Source organism: Trichechus manatus, unplaced genomic scaffold, assembly GCF_000243295.1.
Source record: "Trichechus manatus latirostris isolate Lorelei unplaced genomic scaffold, TriManLat1.0 scaffold00086, whole genome shotgun sequence".
NCBI classification, from domain to species: Eukaryota; Metazoa; Chordata; class Mammalia; order Sirenia; family Trichechidae; genus Trichechus; species Trichechus manatus.
The window spans coordinates 6,233,556-6,253,642 of record NW_004444022.1 but is presented as its reverse complement, the minus strand read 5'-3'; the positions used below and the strand labels follow the sequence as shown (position 1 = coordinate 6,253,642).

The 20,087-nt window shown below is 39.2% G+C and overlaps 1 protein-coding gene and 1 non-coding gene across 3 annotated transcripts in view; both read right to left on the bottom strand.

Moving 5' to 3' along the window:
* GRIP1 (glutamate receptor interacting protein 1) overlaps nucleotides 1-20,087 on the bottom strand; it is a 332,455-nt gene that overhangs the window by 110,078 nt on the left and 202,290 nt on the right. The gene's annotated exons all lie outside the window — the stretch shown is intronic.
* On the bottom strand, nucleotides 16,252-16,358 carry LOC111821460 (U6 spliceosomal RNA). The gene has a single exon (XR_002824884.1). It is a non-coding gene; the product is annotated as a U6 spliceosomal RNA (small nuclear RNA).

Genomic DNA, 20,087 nt, shown 5'->3' with positions numbered 1-20,087 from the left:
CCCACCCCCAAAGAGAGCATTATATCAGCTGGCAATCATCAGGTAAATAAGCCATCTCCAGGATTTATGAGCTCTTAAAAGAGACTAGTGTCACTCAGGGGTTGATATGTAGATCCTGTGCCTTAAAACTATGAAGAGATGTGACTGTACTGGATGCCTAGGAGTGGACATTGCCTGGCCCTAGGAGAATCCATCAGACCGGCTCGTCTGCAGAGGACTCTGAGCAAATCCTGTTGACTGAGGGCTGAACAGAACCAGAGTGTGCTTGTTCAAGTCAAGGTCCAACCAAGAAACAGACGGTACCTTCAAATGAGCACCATTTGAGGAGAGTTCAATACAGAAATGATTTAAAAAGGTGTGGGAAGGGCATGGGGGAAACTTTAAGGGATGATGCAGTATTCTGGGGCCAGAAACAATAGGACACCATTACACCTCTAGGCTTGAAGAGTCAAAGGATAGACTTATTAGTGGAACCTGGATTCAGAAGGACTATGTGGAGAGGGCTTCCTGACAAGAGCTAGGAACTTCCATCAAGGGATGCAGCCAGCCTGCGATGAGTTCATGAGGAGGAAGCCAGTGCAATAATACCCTGCACCATTCTCCTCTCTCCCTCTGAGCTCCTGCTATGGTTCCTTATTAGTCAAACCCAACTGGAACCCAGAGAGTAAGGGAGCCCATTGATGCAGGCTGTACAGGTCATAGCACAGCATGAAGAAGTGTGGTGAGGAGCTCTGGAGATAAAAAGGAGGATATCCTTATTTGTATTCATCTCTGTCTTCTTTCCACAAAAGTCTTCAGGCTGCATGCTTTAAGCAAAATACATAATACAAGGAAATAATCAGGAAGAAGAAGAAAGAGCATACACACATCCTACCCACAAGGGTTAATAGAGAAGTTATGACTAAATTTAAAAAAAATGACTCTGAACTACTCATAAATTCACAGAGTCAGAAAGAAGATTATTGGTTTCCAGGGGCTGGGGGCAGAGGGGAATGAGGAGTGACTGCTTAATGGGTATGGGATTTCCTTTTCAGGTGATGAAGATGTTTTGGAACTAGATAGAGGTGATGATTGTACAATATTGTGAGTATATTTAATGGCACTGAATCATATACTTTAAAACAATTGATTGTATGTTATGTAATTTTTGGAGCCCTGGTGGCACAGTGGTTAAGAGCGTGCCTGCCAATCAAAAGTGCAGCAGTTCAAATCCACCAGCCACTCCTTGGAAACCCTATGGGGCAGTTCTACTCTGTCCTATAGGGTCTCTATGAGTAGGTATCAACTCCACAGCAATGGTTTGGTTTTGGTGTGTGATTTCCACTTCAATAAAAACAATGACTGAACTTCCTGGCAACCAGGGCAATAATGGAAACACTATCAATAATGCAGTTCTCAGTATTAGAAAGGAGGAAGCCCACTAGTCTCTGATATTAAAATAAAGACTCTTCTAGCAGGGAGCTATAAAAGATTATTTGTCCAATGGGGTTTTATATATAGATGATGTTAAATGATATAATCGGTAATGTCCTCAACACATTTTTATAACAGATGCAGAGGTGGCTTCCAATGGCTGTTCCTTGATCAAGGTTGAGGCATAAGATTAAAAAGCAAATTAACAATGGTGCTTCTAGAATGGAAAAAGCTAATGTGGTGGCCAACTTGATCTAAAGACGGATCCTCGAGCAGACAGATTGAATGTCCCTTTGGGATCTTTCCTACATATCAACCTTTTCTCTTGCTTAGGTTTCCAAGAGAAGCTGAACGTCCAAATAATTCAAGAAATAATTCAAATGGAGTGTGTCAAATTAAGAAAAATGAACAGAAGAGAAATCAGGAAGACATAATCAAGAGCCCATCCCCTGACAGAAGATTAGTTTATCCTGCCCTGGTATGGATAAGACCCTGGTATGCTGGCCTTTTATACAGGTGACTGAGACCACATTCAGAAGCTTTGGACATAGAGGAATCAGTGGAAGAATTAACATACTATCAGGGAGCTGAAGTGGCCTAACTAGCTTCTTGATAGGATAAAAGACCACTTACCTCACATTCTCATAGAAGAGGGCTTTCTAAGTCTACAAACTAAGCCATCATTCATGAAACTGTATTAATTAAAAAATACATTTATTCAATGCCAGGCACATCAGAAGTTACTGGGGATTCAAAGAAGAAAATATATTATCTCTGTCCTTCAGTAACCTCTTGGGATCCCATGTCAAGAAGGTAGGGCAGTGGGGTAAAACTCTAGGATTCTACTATGGAAATATATTCTGCTGAATCTCAGAAAGTTTCTAGTTAATATTTTTTTTTCTAACTGTAGGACACAAAATTTTTGCCTTTTTTCTCCTAATGAAACCTACTTTAATACAGAATGGTCAAAGTGCTTATAAATTTAAAAAATTGGGTTATTTAGCAGGATAAGATTTCCAGGTCTCTAAGAAAATTACTCAGGCATGCCGGAAGTGTCAAAAGATCACTGAACAATTTGTATAGAAATTGTCAAATGGGAGCCTAATTTGCTGTGTATACTTTTACCAAAAACAACAAAATATTATTTAAAATAAAAAAAGTGTCAAAAGATCTACAGAAGGCGACGGAAGCCCTGTCAACAAGGGCTGTCTACAAAAAGGCAATTATTATTACCAAATAACTATGGTAAATGTCAAGAAAATCCCCCCCCATAAGGATCTAAGGGGGCTGAGTATGGTGAGGTTTCTCAGCTGCCTTTATTTGAATGGAGTGCAGGAAAGAACAAACTATTTTAGCAAGTACTGCTTTCCAGCATTACCCACGTGGCAGTTACTTTCTGCATCACAGAAGGGGATCTACAAATGCTAACGTTTAATTGATCATTAGCCTCCTCTGGCAATTGCCTTCCATAATAAATCTTTCCCCACAACAACGTCAAGAAGCTTATACTGCCTTGTGGCATTAAGTCTATTTCCCTAGCTGCCACCCAATTCCATTCGCAGAGGGTCTTACGAAAAGTAGGATTCCAAAAGCCCTGGCTTTATTCCAAGATGTCTAGCAAGATGCATAGGAAAAGTAAAAGCAAGCAGGCAGGGTGGCTGGATGAGGTACTCTTATTTAAGAAAGCACAAGAGAAAAAATGGAGTGTGTCAAAATAAGAAAAATAAACAGAAAAGAAATCAGGAGGAAATAGTCAAGAGCCCCATCCCCTGACAGAAGATTAGTTTATCCTACCGAAGTGAAGCATGGTGCAAAAAATGGATCATGCAGATATAAATTATTCACGGTTAAAACATTTCAGTCATTAAGATATTTACACCATGAGTGAAGCCCTTGCACGCTGTGTTGATTTATGGGCTACATAATTACATAAGATACGCTGATGACTGTTTGCATGGAAAACACTCTGGGTTTTTTATTTTGTTAATCAGTTTTCCCACTTCTGCGCCCTGCATTTCAATCAGAGTGCAAGGCTTGATTAGAACCTCCTGGGGGGAGCAGAAAGCCTGTATGGTAATGTCAGCTTTGCCTGCCTTACGTTCACTCCTTAAGATAAAAAGTACCTTTTGGGGATCTTTTCCACTTTACCCATTTTTTAAAAGTATTTTTATTAATGATTTCCTATTCAAATAATGCTATTAATAATTCCAACCTTTTCTGATGAGTCAAACACCAATGAAAAAATTTAAAAAGACTTTTAAAAATCGTTGTTTTATTTTTGCCTATTGAAATATACTACTTGGGAAATACTCAGATACAATGAAGCGTGTACCTTCCATGTGCAAAAGATCTTCATCTTAAATCCTAATTTCTCCTGGAGAGCTAAAGAGACAACCTGAACATTTACTATATCGCAAGAAGAGCCTAAGGTGAGTGAAACTTGGTAACATGCCCCATCCGTGCTAACAGTTTGGATAAGGCATGATTGGTCATTCCCATTCCTGCAGCAAGTTCACCCTAATGATTGTATTAACTTTGGAATAACTTGACCCCCCTTCCCCATTTTACGGGACTAATTTTTTTGTAACCTGCTTATTGGGTTATACTGTGTTTAAACTGTTTATTGTGGAATATAATAAACATACAGAGAAAAGCATAAATCGTAAGTTTACTGCTTGATAAATTTTTACAAACTAAACAACATATGTGAAATCACAGGCAGTTCTAGAAATAGAACATCACCAGTACCAAAGAATCTGCCCCACCCTTGCATAAACCTTTTAAATCACTCTCCTGCTCATGGGTAACCACTATGCTGACTTCTAACGGTGTAGATTACTTTTGTTTATTCTTGCACTTTATGTACATAGACTCGAACAGTTTGTACTATTCCATGTACAGTTTCTTTTATAATGCTTGTGAGATTCACACATATTGTTGGGGGTGGTTTTAGATCGTTCTTTCTCATTTCTGTATAGTATCCCATTGAGTGAACATGCCACCATTTATCCATTTCATTATTTAAGTATTTTCTAGGCTTTGGTTATTTCAAATAGTGCTGCTCTGAACATTCTAGTATATATTTTTTTGTGAATATATGTATGCTTTCTGCGGGAGCCATAACTAGGAGTAGAATTCTCGGGTCATAGAATATCAGCTTTAGTAGATAGTATCAAAGAGTCTTACAAAGGAGTTATATGAATTTACTTTCCCACCAGCAGGGACTGAGAGTTCCAGTTGTTCCACATATTTGCCACCACTTGCTGTGGTCAGTCTTTTTCATTGTAGCCGTTCGGTTGGATGTGTAGTGGTATCACATTGTGGTTTCAATTTACATTTCTCTGATGACTAGTTGAACAATTATTGATATGTTTATTGGTACTTGGGTATCCTCTTTTGTAAAGTGTCTGCTCTTTTCCCCATTTTTCTATTAGGTTTTCTGGCTTCTTGATTTGTGGGAATATAAAAATATGTATTCTGGTATGAGTCCTTTGTTGGATATATAGTTTACAAATATATTTTTCCCCTATGTAGCTTACCATTTCAGTCTCTTAATGGTGTCTTTTGACAATAAAAAGTTCTTAATTATTTGTTTTTTTCTCCTATGATTAGCACTTTTTATGTTCTATTTAATAAATCTTTGCTTATGATAAAGTTATGATGATGCTCTCCTATGTTCCTTCTCCAAGATTTATTATTTAATGTTCACATTTAGATCTGTAATCCATCTGGAATGGATTTCTGTATATGGTGTGGGATAGGATCAAGATATGATTTTTCTATATAGATGTAATTGATCCACCACCATTTTTGGAAAAGACCATTCTTTCCTCACTGCATTACAATGTCAGACTATGGCATAAATAAGATGACATAGCTCTTATTTCTGGTAGAAATACGGGTAGCTCTGTTTGTGGACTCTGTTCTGTTTCATCAGTCAGTTTGTCTGTCATTTTGTCAGTACTAAACTGTCTTAATTCCTTTAAGCTTTTTAAGAAATTTTGATATCTAGAAGTATACGTTCCCCAGTTTTGTTGGTGTTCTTCAAGAATGCCTTGGCTATCCCTGGCCCTTTGCAGAATGATGTTATACTATGCTTTTAATTCAGGGGTAACTAGCGCCCAGTTACTAAATAAGTGAGGGATTTTTGGCCCCTGGGTAATAGAATAATAATATATTAAATAATCATGTTAGGATTTATAATATGACAGAATCTGGTATTAAATTTCATAGACTGACATAGTTTTTATGGATATTTAAACATGCCTTGTAGAATACTAATAAAGGTCTTCCAACTTAGATTTCTAGGGCTCTAATCTTGTCCTGTGTAGCTAAGCAATAAACATTTTTTTAAACTTTTAAAACAGAGGCTGAGAAAAGTCGGGTCACAAAATTTCTTAAAGGTCAGATCTACGTAGTGATTTGTGGCACACTATTTAGCCCCCACCATGTCCCTCACCACACCTGCTCCAAGAGGCTGCATTTCCATTTTCAATATTAATATAAAGGGTGTAATTCCATCTATCAGGAATAACCTTTCAGGAAAATCACAATGTTTATTTCCTCATCATTTTAAAAAATGTAAACAGCCAAACCAATCTGGCATTTAAGTGACCAATACCAATGGAAAAAATGAAGTATTTGCCCCCAAAGTGAAAAATTCTATGCCCTGTTTGTCAGAAAGATTTGGCATATACACTTGCCTACTGCACAGTCATCATATTCCATATCATCATTCTCTGGAAAGTTTGATTCCTCTTCAGTCTAAATATAGTCACCATCAAGTCTTTTTCTAAACTGGGTAAGTGATCCACACAGAAAACGGTTCTGCTGAGGCAGAGAGATCACTTAAACAGAAGCAAGTGTCTGCCAGCCTGAAAAAGAATCTTACTACTCAGGATTCTTAATCTCCCAAGACCGGGAAGGAATGGTCAGTCAGGAAGAGTTAATGGCTCAAATAAAAAAAACAAACCTGTTGCCATCGAGTCGATTCCAATTAATAGCGACCCTACAGGACAGAGCAGAACTACCCCATAGGGTTTCCAAGGGGTGGCTGGTGGATTTGAACTGCTGACCATTTGGTTAGCAGCCGAGCTCTTAACCACTGTGCCACCAGGGCTCAAGAGCAAGAGGTAAACCCTCTCTGGCATCTGTGCTAGACTTGGCTTCATGTTTACAGTTAAAATATATATAGTTATATATATATATATATATATATATATAATATATCCCAGTTCTCTAGGAATTGTATCCGAAATAAGACAAACAACTACTGGTCACTTTAGACATCCTAAAATGCCAATTTACTTGTAAGTCACCAAAAATATACTTAGAAGTACCTAAAACTTCTATACTTCTGACTGACCTCATTGGGCTTTTACAGGAAGTAAATATAATATGAAAAAAAAAAAAAAAACCTCTGGAAAAATGTACAAATTCAAAGACATGGCTATATAGAAAAAATGAACAGCTTGACAATTAAGTATTAAAATAGTCAATGCCCAGTAAATGAGGAACCAAAGGAAGGCTGACCAACAGAGCAAACACACTAAGAGGGCCTTTGGCTAGACCAATCTGACCACTGGATTGGAAAAATAAGCACACAGTCCAGTGTCTTGAATCCAGTAGGTCTTCAACAAATACTCATTTACTGATCATAAAATAAATGAAATTTCTAATTAGAAAAAATCTGACATATAGCTGGAAGAAACAGCAAATACACTGGATGTGAGAATGAGGATCTAAAAACATTTAAACAGGCTACAAGGGTAGGCAAATATTCAGAAGTTGCTATTTAATGGTGTAAACGATGATATGTCTCACATGTTTATGGCAAGTTACAGCTTACAGTGTGCTTTCGCATATATCGTCTCATTCTGCTTTTCACAACAACTCTCTGGGATGGGCCTGGGCATTTGAAATGCTCTCCATGTGATTCCAGTGTGCAACTAGGGCTGAGAACTACTGCCTTAAGCTGTAGATGTTGTTGGCAGTAAGCTGTCCGTTATTAGAGGCATTTGAATAGATCTTCGTAAAGAAGATTCTAAAGGGATTTCAGTACTGGATAGTGGTCCAGGTAAATGACGCTGAGATACAAAGATTGTGGTGTTTTAACAGTTTGGGAGACTGCCACCTCAGGAACCATTACATGCCTTCAGAAGCATGATCTGAATGTCATATTTTTACCTCTTCAGTTTTAGATAGTTCTTCTACAGGCAACTGTTTCTTGACCACATTTCAGATAAGGGAGGGTACTTGAAAGTGATAAACAGTACTTTAAATACTCTATAATGTATCACCATTCAGGCTGGCCTTACAACAGTTACTGAAATCTGAAAGCTATGAGAATATGCCACTGTAAGATATACTACAGTGTACATTGAAGAGAAATTCAGAGACTCTTGAAATACTTCAAAAGACAAAAGTAGGGAAGTTTCCTAAGTCAGCACACACAGTAGAAAGAAGAGCCAGCTAGTTCTGAGGGGAACTTGAGGATGTATGGAGTTCAATCAATTTGCACATGCCTAGGGAATTAGGAAGGCGAGGGCCTTGTCAAAAGGGAAGAGCTAACAGACTGCTCCACTTTCAAACCATTATAGAACCATGATATTAATGATGGCGCTAAAGGATTACTCATAATATCTTTATTATGTTAAAAAGTGAACAGTTTCCCTGTTTTGAGGGTTCACCTGTGTACCTTTTCCTGGGTTACTTACTCCTCTCCTTCCTTTGGCAAGGCAAGCCAGATTCTTAATACTTCTTGTTCATTATGGAAATCTGTGCTGCAAGTGTAGTGCCTCCGAATCTGTGAAGATGTCTCTGAGTGTACTGAAGACATTAAGAGAGTACAGCAAAAAAAGGTAACAGGATTCCAGGAAAATTTATGCCCCACTCCCTTAGACTGAGTAGCTTTATGATAATTTGAATCAATAAAAATGCCTGAATTATTAAATACCAGTAGATAATTAATTCAGTGTCTCACTTTCTTCCCTCTTAGAACTCTCAGGCGCTTAATGTTAAATATTCAATGTGCTGGAATTTTTTTTTCTCAATAATGCACTTAGGCCTAAAACTATTATGTTTTAAGTGTTGCAATTCCATTTCTATTTTTAAATACTCCCTGTAAGACTTTTATTTTTAAAAGAACATTAACTGCCAACTGTCACTGCTCAAATTCAGAACGTAAGTTCAGAACATTCAAAGATATATTCCATTTCTGCTGCCTTCAAAACTTTCATCTGCATTTAAAACATATTGTTTCATACATATGCTTTGTTGTTGTTGTTAGGTGCCATCGAGTCAGTTCCAACTCACAGCGTCACTACGTACAACAGAAGGAAACACCAGCAGGTCCTGCGCCATCCTCACAATCACTGCTATATTTGAGCCCATCGTTGCAGTCACTGTGTCAATCCATCTTGTTGAGGGTCTTCCTCTTTTTCGATGATCCTCTACCTTACCAAGCATGATGTCCCTCTCCATGGACTGATCCTTCCTGAAAACATGTCCAAAGTATGTGAGACCAAGTTTTGCCAACCTCCCTTCCCAGGTGCACTCTGGCTATAGTTTTTCCAAAACAGACTTTTTCTTTCTTCTGGCATTCCATGGTATATTCAATATTCTTCGCCATCACCATAATTGAAACGCATCAATTCTTCTTCCGTCTTCTTTATTCATTGTCCAGCTTTCACATGTATATGAGGCAATTGAAAATACCATGGCTTGGGTCAGGAGCACCTTAATCCTCAAAGTGACATCTTTGCCTTTCAACACTTTAAAGAGGTGTTGCAGCAGATTTGCTGAATGCGATATGTTGTTTGATTTCTTGACTGCTCCTTCCACGGGCATTGATTGTGGATCCAATAAAATGAAATCCTTGACAACTTTAGTCTTTTCTCTGTTTATCATGATGTTGCTTATTGGTCCAGTTGTAGAGATTTTTGTTTTCTTCATGTTGAGGGGTCCTGAAGGCTGTAGTGTTTGATCTTCATCAACTGTAAAAATGATGTGGGGGCGGTGTCTGACCTCCTTTAACTTCACAAGGGGGAAGGAGAATCAAGATCAACAGCCCAAGGCTGATTCCTACGAGGCAGAGAGGTCAGACATGCCTCCTCTCTCCACCATCTTTACCAATTCTGACACCAATTGTCCCTCTCACAGCACTGTCTACTTCTCTGCTGGGTTTGATAATTTGTTGCAATGGCCACAGACCATACTTATGATCAGGGGGTTTATTAGGAAAGTAACAGGTTACAATTTAGGTTCAGGAACACTCAGGATACAGTTCTTCCATCAGGACAGCCTCTTCCCAGCTGTGCTCACAGGCACATCTCTTCTGGCCCTCAGTCTCTGCCCAAAGGCACTCAGCTTTCTCTCTCTCTGTGGGCTGGGAAGCCTACCACACTGTTTCCTGCTGCCAGGTCTCTGCTGCCATCACTTCTCACCATCTTCAGGGCTACAGGTCACTCTCTCTCTCCATCTCTGCTTCCAGGAGCTTTTCAGCACAGGGATCCCAGGTCCAAAGGATATGCTGGCTCCTGGCTTTTCTTCCTTGGTGGTAGTGGGCTCTTCTGTCTTCTGCCTCTGGGACAGCTCATTTCAAGCCCATCAGGATGGCAAAGCTGACCAATCCCTTTGTTGGGCCACAACTACCCAATCACACAGTCCTGCGCAATCACTTGGTGGGGGGAGTTACAAGACCATGGCTAGAAAGGCCACACACAGAAGTGATCTATCATGCCGCAATCAGTAAGTGCCTTAAGTTCTCTTCACTTTCCGCAAGCAAGTTTGTGTCATCCACATATCGCAGGTTGTTAATGAGTCTCCAATCCTGATGCCATGTTCTTCTTCATATAGCCCACCTTCTCAGGTTATTTGCTCAGCATACAGATTGAAAAAGTATGGTGAAAGGATACACCCCTGATGCACACCTTTCCTGATTTTAAACCACGCAGTATCCCCTGGTTCTGTCTGAACGACTGCTTCTCTATGTACCGGTTCTGCATGAGCACAATTAAGTGTTCCGGAATTCCCATTCTTTGCAATGTTATCCATAATTTGTTATGATCCACAGAGTCAAATGCTTTTGCATAGTCAATAAAACACATGTAAACATCTTTCTGGTATTCTCGCTTTCAGCCAAAATGCATCAGACATTAGCAATGATATCCTTCATTCCATGTCCTCTTTTGAATCTGGCTTGACTTTCTGGCAGTTCCCCATCGATGTACTGCTGTAACCTCTTTTGAATGATCTTCAGCAAAATTTTACTTGTGTGTGATATTAATGATATTGTTCAATAATTTCCACATTCTGTTGGATCATGTTTTTTTGGAATGGGCACAAATGTGGATCTCTTCCAGTCAGTTGGCCAGGTAGCTGTCTTCCAAATTTCTTGGCATAAAAGAGTGAGCACCTCCAGCACTGTATCCATTTGTTGAAACATCTCAGTTGTATTCTGTCAATTCCTGGAGCCTTGTTTTCTGTCAATGCCTTCAGTGCAGGTTGGACTTCTTCCTTCAGTATCATCGGTTCTTGAACATATGCTACCTCTTGAAATGGCTGAATGTTGACCAATTCTTTTTGGTATGGTGACTCTGTGCATTCCTTCCCTCTTCTTTTGATGCTTCCTTTGTCATTCAATATTTTGCCCAAATCCTTCAAAATTGCAACTGGAGGCTTGAATTTTTCTTCAGTCTTTCAGCTTGAGAAATGCTGAGCATTTGGTTTTCTAACTCCAAGTCTCTGCATATTTCATTATAAATACTTTATGTTCTCAAGCTGCCCTTTGAAATCTTCTGTTCAGCTCTTTTACTTCATCATTTCTTCCATTCACTTAGCTACTCTACATTCAAGAGCAAGCTTCAGAGTCTCTTCTGACATCCATTTTGATCTTTTCTTTTTAATGACCTCTTGGTTTCTACAAATATGATGTTCTTGATGTCATTCCACAACTTGTCTGGTCTTCGGTCATTAGTGTTGAGTGTGTCAAATCTATTCTTGCGATGGTCTCAAAATTCAAGTGGGATATACTCAAGGTCATATTTTGGCTCTTGTGGACTTGTTTTAAGGAACATTGGGGTGCAGTGGTTAAAGAGCTAGGCTGCTGAGCTGCTAACCTAAAGCTCAACAGTTTGAAGCCACCAGCTGCTCTGTGGGAGAAATACATGGTAGTCTGCTTCCATAAAGACTATAGCCTTGGAAACCCTATGGGGCAGTTCTACTCTGTCCTATAGGTTTGCTGTGAGTCGGAATTTACTCAACGGCAACGGGTCTGGTTTCGGACTTGTTTTGATTTTCTTCAGCTTCGACTTGAACTTGCACATGAGCAGTTGACGGTCTGTTCTGCAGTTTGTCCCTGGCCTTGTTCTGACTGATGATAGTGAGCTTTTCCATTGTGTCTTTCCACAGATGTAGTCGATCTGATTCCTGTGTATTCCATTTGGTGAGGTCCACGTGTATAGTGACCGTTTATGTTACATATGCTATAATTACTCTCAATTTGTTATAGATACATTATCAGATTTGTGAGGTATATCAGGGTTAATTCTAGGTTTAACACTTATGGTATGTGTGATTTTGGCCAATTAGCTTAGCCTCTTCAATAATTAGTTATTTCATCTGTAAAAAATATGGATAATAATGTATATGCCACAGGGTTTCTATGAGAATTTGAGTTAATAAATGTGTAAAGTGCCTAGTGCAGTGCTTGGCAGATATTAATTTCTGTGATGGTTAAGACTGTGTGTCAACTTGGCTGGTTTGTATGATTCTCAGTGTTTATGTGTGATTATCCCCATGATGGGATCTGTGTGAGTAGCCAGTCAGTGAAAGGGAATTTCCTTGGGCATGTGGCCTGTATCCGAATATAAGCCGACGTTCTTGCTTTTGTCCTCTCTGGATCCTGCAGCTGCCTCCTGCTCATCTGACCTCTAGTTCTTAGGACTTGAGCTCACAGCTTATCTGCTGATCTTGGGATCTGTTGATCTTCACAGCCCGTGAACAAGAGCCCTGCTCTCCGACCTGCCAATCTTAGGTTCACCAGCACTGCGGCTATGTGAATCAGGAGATGCCTCTATCCTGATCCACAGACTTGGGACATTCCAGCATCTACAATCTCGTAAGCCATTTCCTTGATATAAATCCCTCTTTATATATACTTACATGCTTCACCGGTTTTGCTTCTCTAGAGAACTGGCCTACGATAATTTCACAATAAAATTTTAGTTCTCTCCTCTCTTTCTTCATCAGTTGATCCAATGGTATATTGATGTCATCTATGCTGCATAATTAATTTCCTAGTTGATGTGAAAAATTACTTTATTTGCCCAGAAAAAAATAGAGAAAAGGCTCTTAAGCCAAAAAAAAAAAAAAAGAAAAAGTAAATTATTTATATGCTCCCAGAACTTTAAATTAGTGTTTTGCTTCTATGCAAGATACAGTGATGTTAACATTAAGAGAAAGTTTTAACAGAAGAGAAAAAAGGGAGGGCAGGATGAGAGAGCTAGACAGTTTTCTAGTGTATCATTAGTTAGATTTTCATGTGTCATTCCACTTACTTAGCTTTAAGTGTTGTGAATGATTTTAATATTACCCTACGTGCAATTTGAGATTATCTACACTGCTATGGATAGAGTTTTATAATCTATAACTAATGAATCCATATCTTGGGCAAGGTACTTAAACAGCATTTACATGTGGAACTTTTGAACTACATAAATTATGAAAATTAAAAACTTTTTTGTAGGTAGACTAATATTTTTGCCAAATGATATCTTCAGCTTGATTGACCAAATCAAAACCTATCATAGCCTTCTACCCCCCATATGCCCTCGCAAGCATGAAAATTCAGGCAGAGAGGTGGCACTTTGGCCTATAATTTTTTTGGATAGTAAGACTTAGTGAGCAGATTCCACAAGGTGAATGTACAACTCAGCAAAAAACCACATTTCAATTGTATTTTAAGGAACCAACAGATGCTTTAAAGTTAAGAAAATTCCTCAGAGAGATAAGAGCTCCAAGAGTCCCCTATGGTGTGTCACATCATGTGTGTGAGACATCTCATATACCATCTGCAGCAAAACTTCAAAAGTGTCAATCAGTAGTGATGAATCAAAGTGCACAAAGCAAAGGAAGGCGGTATTTTACATGAGTGCAGGTGAAATATGACTTTAGTACTTGAGTTCATTGTTGTGAACTAATGATAACTACTCCTTTCCACATTCTACATGAGACTAGTAGCTTTTTTTTTTTACTTTTGAGAGTCACAAACATACCGGAATGAAAGTCTCCAGTGAGAAGAAATGTACGGTCTCTAATACTCTTGGTTCAAGAATATGATACTTATCTGAAACCATACCCAGGAGTGTCTAAGAGAACATTCCTTTTACCAGTGGAAGGCATGGAATACAACAGGAATTGGACAATTAGTATGTATGATACAATAGATTTACATTTCCAATTAGCAGTAATAAAAGAGAGGCAATTAAAGACCAAAATGGATGTCAGAAGAGACTCTGAAACTTGCTCTTGAACGTCAAGTAGCTAAAGCGAAAGGAAGAAATGATGACTCAAGAGAGCTGAACAGAAGATTTCAAAGGGCAGCTTGAGAACACAAAGTATTACAGTGAAATGTGCAAAGACTTGGTGTTAGAAAACCAAAAGGGAAGAACATGCTCGGCATTTCTCAAGCTGAAAGAACTGAAGAAAAATTCAAGCCTCCAGTTGCAATTTTGAAGGATTCTATGGGCAAAATATTGAATGATGAAGCAAGCATCAAAAGAAGAGGGAAGAAATGCACAGAGTCACTGTACCAAAAAGAATTGGTTGACATTCATCCATTTCAGGAGATAGCATATGATCAAGAACTGACGGTATTGAAGGAAGAAGTCCAACCTGCACTGAAGGCATTGATGAAAAACAAGTCTCCAGGAATTGAGAGAATACAATTGAGACATTTCAACAAATGGATGCAACATTAGAAGAGCTCACTCTTTTACGCCAAGAAATTTGGAAGACAGCTACTTGGCCAACAGACTGGAAGAGATCCATATTTGTGCCTATACCAAAGAAAGGTGATCCAACAGAATGCAGAAATTAGTGAACAATATCGTTAATAACATACACAAGTAAAATTTTGCTAAAGAGCATTCAAAAATGGTTGCAGCAGTACATCAACAGGGAAACACCAGAAATTCAAGCCGAATTCAGAAGAGGACATGGAACGAGGGGTATCATTGCTGATGTCAAATAGATCTTGGCTGAATGCAGAGAATACCAGAAAGATGTTTACATGTGTTTTATTGACTATGCAAAAGCATTTGACTATGTGGATCATAACAAATTATGGATAACCTTGCAAAGAATGGGAATTTCAGAAAACTTAATTGTGCTCATGCAGAACCTGTACATAGACCAAGGGGCAGTCATTCAAACACAACCAGGGGATACTAAGTGATTTAAAATCGGGAAAGGTGTACATCAGAGGTGTATCATTTCACCACACTTATTCAATCTGTATGCTGAGCAAATAATCCAAGAAACCGGACTACATGAAGAAGAATGCGGCATTAGGATTGGAGGAAGACTAATTAACAACCTGCGATATGCAAATGACACAACCTTGCTTGCTGAAAGTGAAGAGAACTTGAAGTACTTAAACTGATAAAGATCAAAGACTACAGCCTTCAGTACACCTCAACATAAAGAAACAAAAATCCTCACAGCTGGATCAATAAACAACATCATGATAAATGGAGAAATGATTGAAGTTGTCAAGGATTTCATTTTACTTGGATCCACAATCAATACCCATGGAAGCAGTAGTCAATAAATCAAACAACATATTGCACTGGGCAAACCTGCTGCAAAAGACTTCTTTGAAGTGTTGAAAAGCAAAAATTTCACTTTGAGGACTAAGGTATGCCTGACCCAAGCCATGGTATTTTCTTCTTTTTTTTTTTGGCAATTGTGCTTTAGGTGAAAGTTCACAGAGCAAACTAGTTTCTTATTCAACAATTTATACACAAATTGTTTTGTGACATTGACTACAATCCCCATGATGTGTCAACATTCTCCCCTTCTCCAGCCGGGGTTCCTCGTTTTCATTCGTCCCATTTTCCTGTCCCTTCCTGCCTTCTCTTCTTTGCTTTTGGGCAGGTGTTTACCATTTGGTTTCATTTATATAACTGAACTAAGAAACATGTTCCTCACTTGTGTTATTATTTGTTTTATAGACCTGTGTAATCTTTGGCTGAAGGGTAAACTACGGGAGTGACTTCAGTTCTGAGTTAAAAGGTGTATGGAGGACATAGTGTTGGGGTTCCTCCAGTCTCTGTCAGACCGTTAAGTCCCATCTTTTTTTGGAATTTGAATTTTGTTCTACATTTTTCTCCCACTCTGTCTGGGACCCTGTATTGTGATCACGGTCTATTGTGATCACGGTCAGAGCGGTTGATGGTGGTAGCTGGGCACCATCTCATTGTTGTGGGCTTAGGCTGATGGATGCTGTGGTACTTGTGGTCCGTTAGTCCTCTGCACTAACATTTTCCTTTTGTCTTTGGTTTCCTTCATTCTCCTTTACTCCAGACAAGATGGGACCAGTAGATGTACCTTAGATGGCTGCTCGAAAGCTTTTAAGACCCCAGACACTACTCACCAAAGTAGAATGTAGAATATTTTCTTTATGAACTATGTTGTGCCAATTGACCTAGGTGTCCTCTGAGACCATGGTCCCCAGCCTTCAGCCCAGTAACTCAGTTCCTCAGGGTGTTTGGATGTGTCTATGAAGTTTCTATGACTTTGCCTTGGTCACATTGTGCTGACTTCCCCTGTGATATGTAAAATATGGAAAACTTCATGAATCTGTGTGTCATCCTTGTGCAGTGGCCATGCTAATGTTCTCTGTATCGTTCCAATTTTACTATATGTGCTGCTGAAGCGAACACAGCCATGGTACTTTCAATCACCTCATATGCATGAGAAAGCTGGACAAGGAATAAGGAAGACTGAAGAAGAACTGATGCCTTCAAATTATGGTGCTGGTGAAAAATATTGAATATTACCACAGACTGCCAGAAAAACGAACAAATATCTCTTGGAAGAAGTACAGCCAGAATGCTCCTTAGATGCGAGGATGGTGAGACTTTGTCTTATGTACTTTGGACATGTTATCAGGAGGGACCAGGCCCTGGAGAAGGACATCATGCTTGGTAAAGTAGAGGGTCAGTGAAAAAGAGGAAGACCCTCAACTAGATGGACTTACACAGTGGTTGCAAGAGTGGGTTCAAACATAGCAATGATTGTGAGGATGGTGCAGGACCAGGCAGTGTTTCCTTCCGTTGTACATAGGGTCACTATGAATCAGAACCAACTCAGTGGCACCTAACTACAACAAAGAGAGGCTGTGGATTCTCGAACAGTCCCAGGGTGGTGAAAACGGTTAATGCACTTGACTACTGACCGAAAGTTGGAGGTTCGAGTCCACCCAGAGGCGCCTTGAGAAAAAAGTTTGGTGATCTACTTCCACTTAATCAGCCATTGAAAACCTTAAGGAGCACAACTCTTCTCTGACACATGGGGCTGCCATAAGTCGGAATCGATTTGATGACAACTGCTTTGTGTGTGTATTTTTTTTGGGGGGGTTTGTGGATTCTCAAATGGGCTGCAGAATACCAAGCTTTCTACCAGCCAAGATACCACAGCAAGATACTTTTCAAAAGCATGTAATTAGGGAGACCTGGTGGCACAATGGTTAAGCACTCAGCTACTGACCGAAAGGTCAGCAGTTTGAACCTACCAGCCGCTCTGTGGGAGAAAAGACCTGGCAATCTGCTCCAGTAAAGATTACAGCCTAGAAAACCCTACGGGGCAGTTCTAGTCTGTCATATAGAGTCGCTATGAGTCGGAATCGACTTGATGGCACACAACAACATCATGAACACTGGACATAGGGCGATGCAGGCCACTGTGAAATCTAATGCCAGTACTCCCCAGTCTTCAATGAACTGGAGAGAGACCATTTGCTGCTTGTGTACTGGTGTACCTTCTTTGGGGGAGTCAGGTACATTCCCTCAATGTGTGGATCTCCAGACTAACATTTACTGTTAGATCCTGGAGTTATGGTGTTCCAGAATCACTGAAAATAGCTAATGAACATTCAGGCAAAAAAATCAACTGTTGGTGGGCCAGTGAGTCACCTAAAATCCAGGCACCCCGATGCTTTTTATTCTAGGACCTGGAGGAATCCTTCCTTGAGAGATAGAAGAAAGAAGAGACGAGGGCAGGCAAGAGAATGAATGAGACTATCAGAATATGAATATACATTATTCACTTAAGCCTTCATTGTATCTTGCAATACTACCTTTGGAGTTCTCCAGGGAAGTATAAATATTTACTCTCAATTTAGGTGAAACATAGTGAAAGCAATGGTTTTAAACTATCTGTACTTAATTCATTCAATAAATATTGAATGTGTATCTTTTTTGTGCCAGGCACATACTGCACATACAGTGGTTAAAAAGTATACATAATGTCCCTGTCCCTGCCCTTATGGAGTTTACAGTTTAGTGAAAGAGATATGCAGATTTGTCCACCAACAAATTATGATGATAATTGTGTTAATTCCTGTGAAGGAAAAGTAAGTGCTCCATGGATGAGCCAACAGGGAGACCTAATTTCAATACCAAGTTGTGACGTTTTCTCTGAAGAAGCAACATTTAGGCTGAGACTAAAGGATATGTACAAATAGATGGGTAAAGAATGTGTGTTGGGACATGTGAAGATGTTAGAGAGTCATTTCTTAGGTAGAGGTAACAGCACTTGCAAAGTTCCTGAGGAAAAGAGCCTAGTATGGGGGAGAACCTGCAAAAAGACTCTGAGGGCAGAGTCCCTGAGTGGTGCAAATGCTTTATGTGTTAGTTACTAATTGAACGACTAGAAGTTTGAGTCTACCCAGAGGTGCCTTGGAAGAAAGGCTTGGTTATCTACTTCTGAAAAATCAGCCATTGAAAACCCTGTGGAGCATAATTCTATTCTTACACACATGGAGTCACCATGAGTCAGAATCAACTTGACTGCAACTGGTTACCTTTGAGGGCAGAGATAACAGGAAACTGATCAAAGTTGAGACTGGAGGCAGTTTAGGTCAGCTCAGTGATTTTTCCTCAGTGAAAGACTGTTTGGGCTTATTTTCTAATAAGGAGTATAAAATTAGCATCCAACAACAGAGAAAAGTAATTTTGATCAGTACTTTGGTAGCACTCTATGAAAGATGGCCAAGAACTGACCTTATGACCAACAGAAGTGATTGTCTGCTATTCCTCTCAAAAGGAAAAGCAATTCTAGTTTAACTAATACATGCACATGACCTCAAAGAAACATCATGAAAAGAGATTTTACCCCTGAAAGAGTTAGTCAGTTTTTCATCTCTCTAAAATACACTAAAATTAAAGGGCTAATTTTCCCCTTATGGGGCATGTTTAATCTTAGAAGCATTCACATACAATCTGAAAATGAGGGAATTTTAACTAAATTTCCATTACTTTGCTAAATGTCTTCAGAATGCCAAAATGAAGATCCTTGCAGATAATGGCTTCACGCAGCATGCTGGCCTTATGCCTGCTGTAGGGATGCTGGGATATAATCTTTGGAAAATTTGTAACTGTCCATGGGACTGCTGGGTTTGATGTGCTTAATGAGAGAAATGCCAAGTTTCCTTTTTAGGTAGTGGTTTTAGATGTTATTATGTTAAAGCTGTTTAAACTACAGTTAAATGCTATTTTAAACTTTTTTATTTATAGTATTTTGTTTTGGATATATAGTTACATAGATTAAAAAAAAGTAGTGGTGGTAACTTCTCAAATCTTTTAGAAGAAGTTACTAAGTCTAAAGTGGCACAGAATTTTAGAGTTGGAAGGGACACTGAGATGATCTAATCTAGTCCCCTCATGTTACAGTGAGGAATAATGGTCTAAAAGACCTAAAAGATTCTTTCTGATTTTATCACAATAGATATCACCTAATACATAATTGAAGGCCTATGGTGGGATGCAAATGGTTAAGCATTTTTCTACTAAGCAAATGGTTGGTGGTCTGAATCCACCCAGAGGCTCCTCGGAAGAGAGGCCTGGCGATCTACTTGAAAACCCTGTGGAACCGTTCTACTCTGCACACACTGAGTTGCCATGAGTTGAAATAGACTCAACGGCAACTAACAACAACAACAAAAACAAAGCATGATCACTTGGGCCCTAAGTAGAAATTTAAATATTACACTATTAATCCATGTTAACCCTATACTGATAACACCACCTACCACCTTAGCACCTAATATAACACTAAGCTTCTAGAAGGAGCTCACGATGAATGACATTCTAGAATATTTTACATTCATACATTACTGTTACTTCGGTATTTAAAAATGTTAATGAATACTTCATACACTAAAATCAGACTATCCAAATCACTTCAGAGCCCCCAGAACTAACAACTAATGTAATAGGGGTGAATCTTCAAGACAGGTATGGGCCCACAGGTCCAAGAAAACAATCAGGGTGTGACAAGCATAAGGCAGCAGGCCCAATAGGGAATGGAATGGAGGGGCCAACAATAATGCAGAAGACAGGAATTAAGAGAGTTGGCCATGCTAATGAGTTCGGCTGAGCATCTTAGCTTCC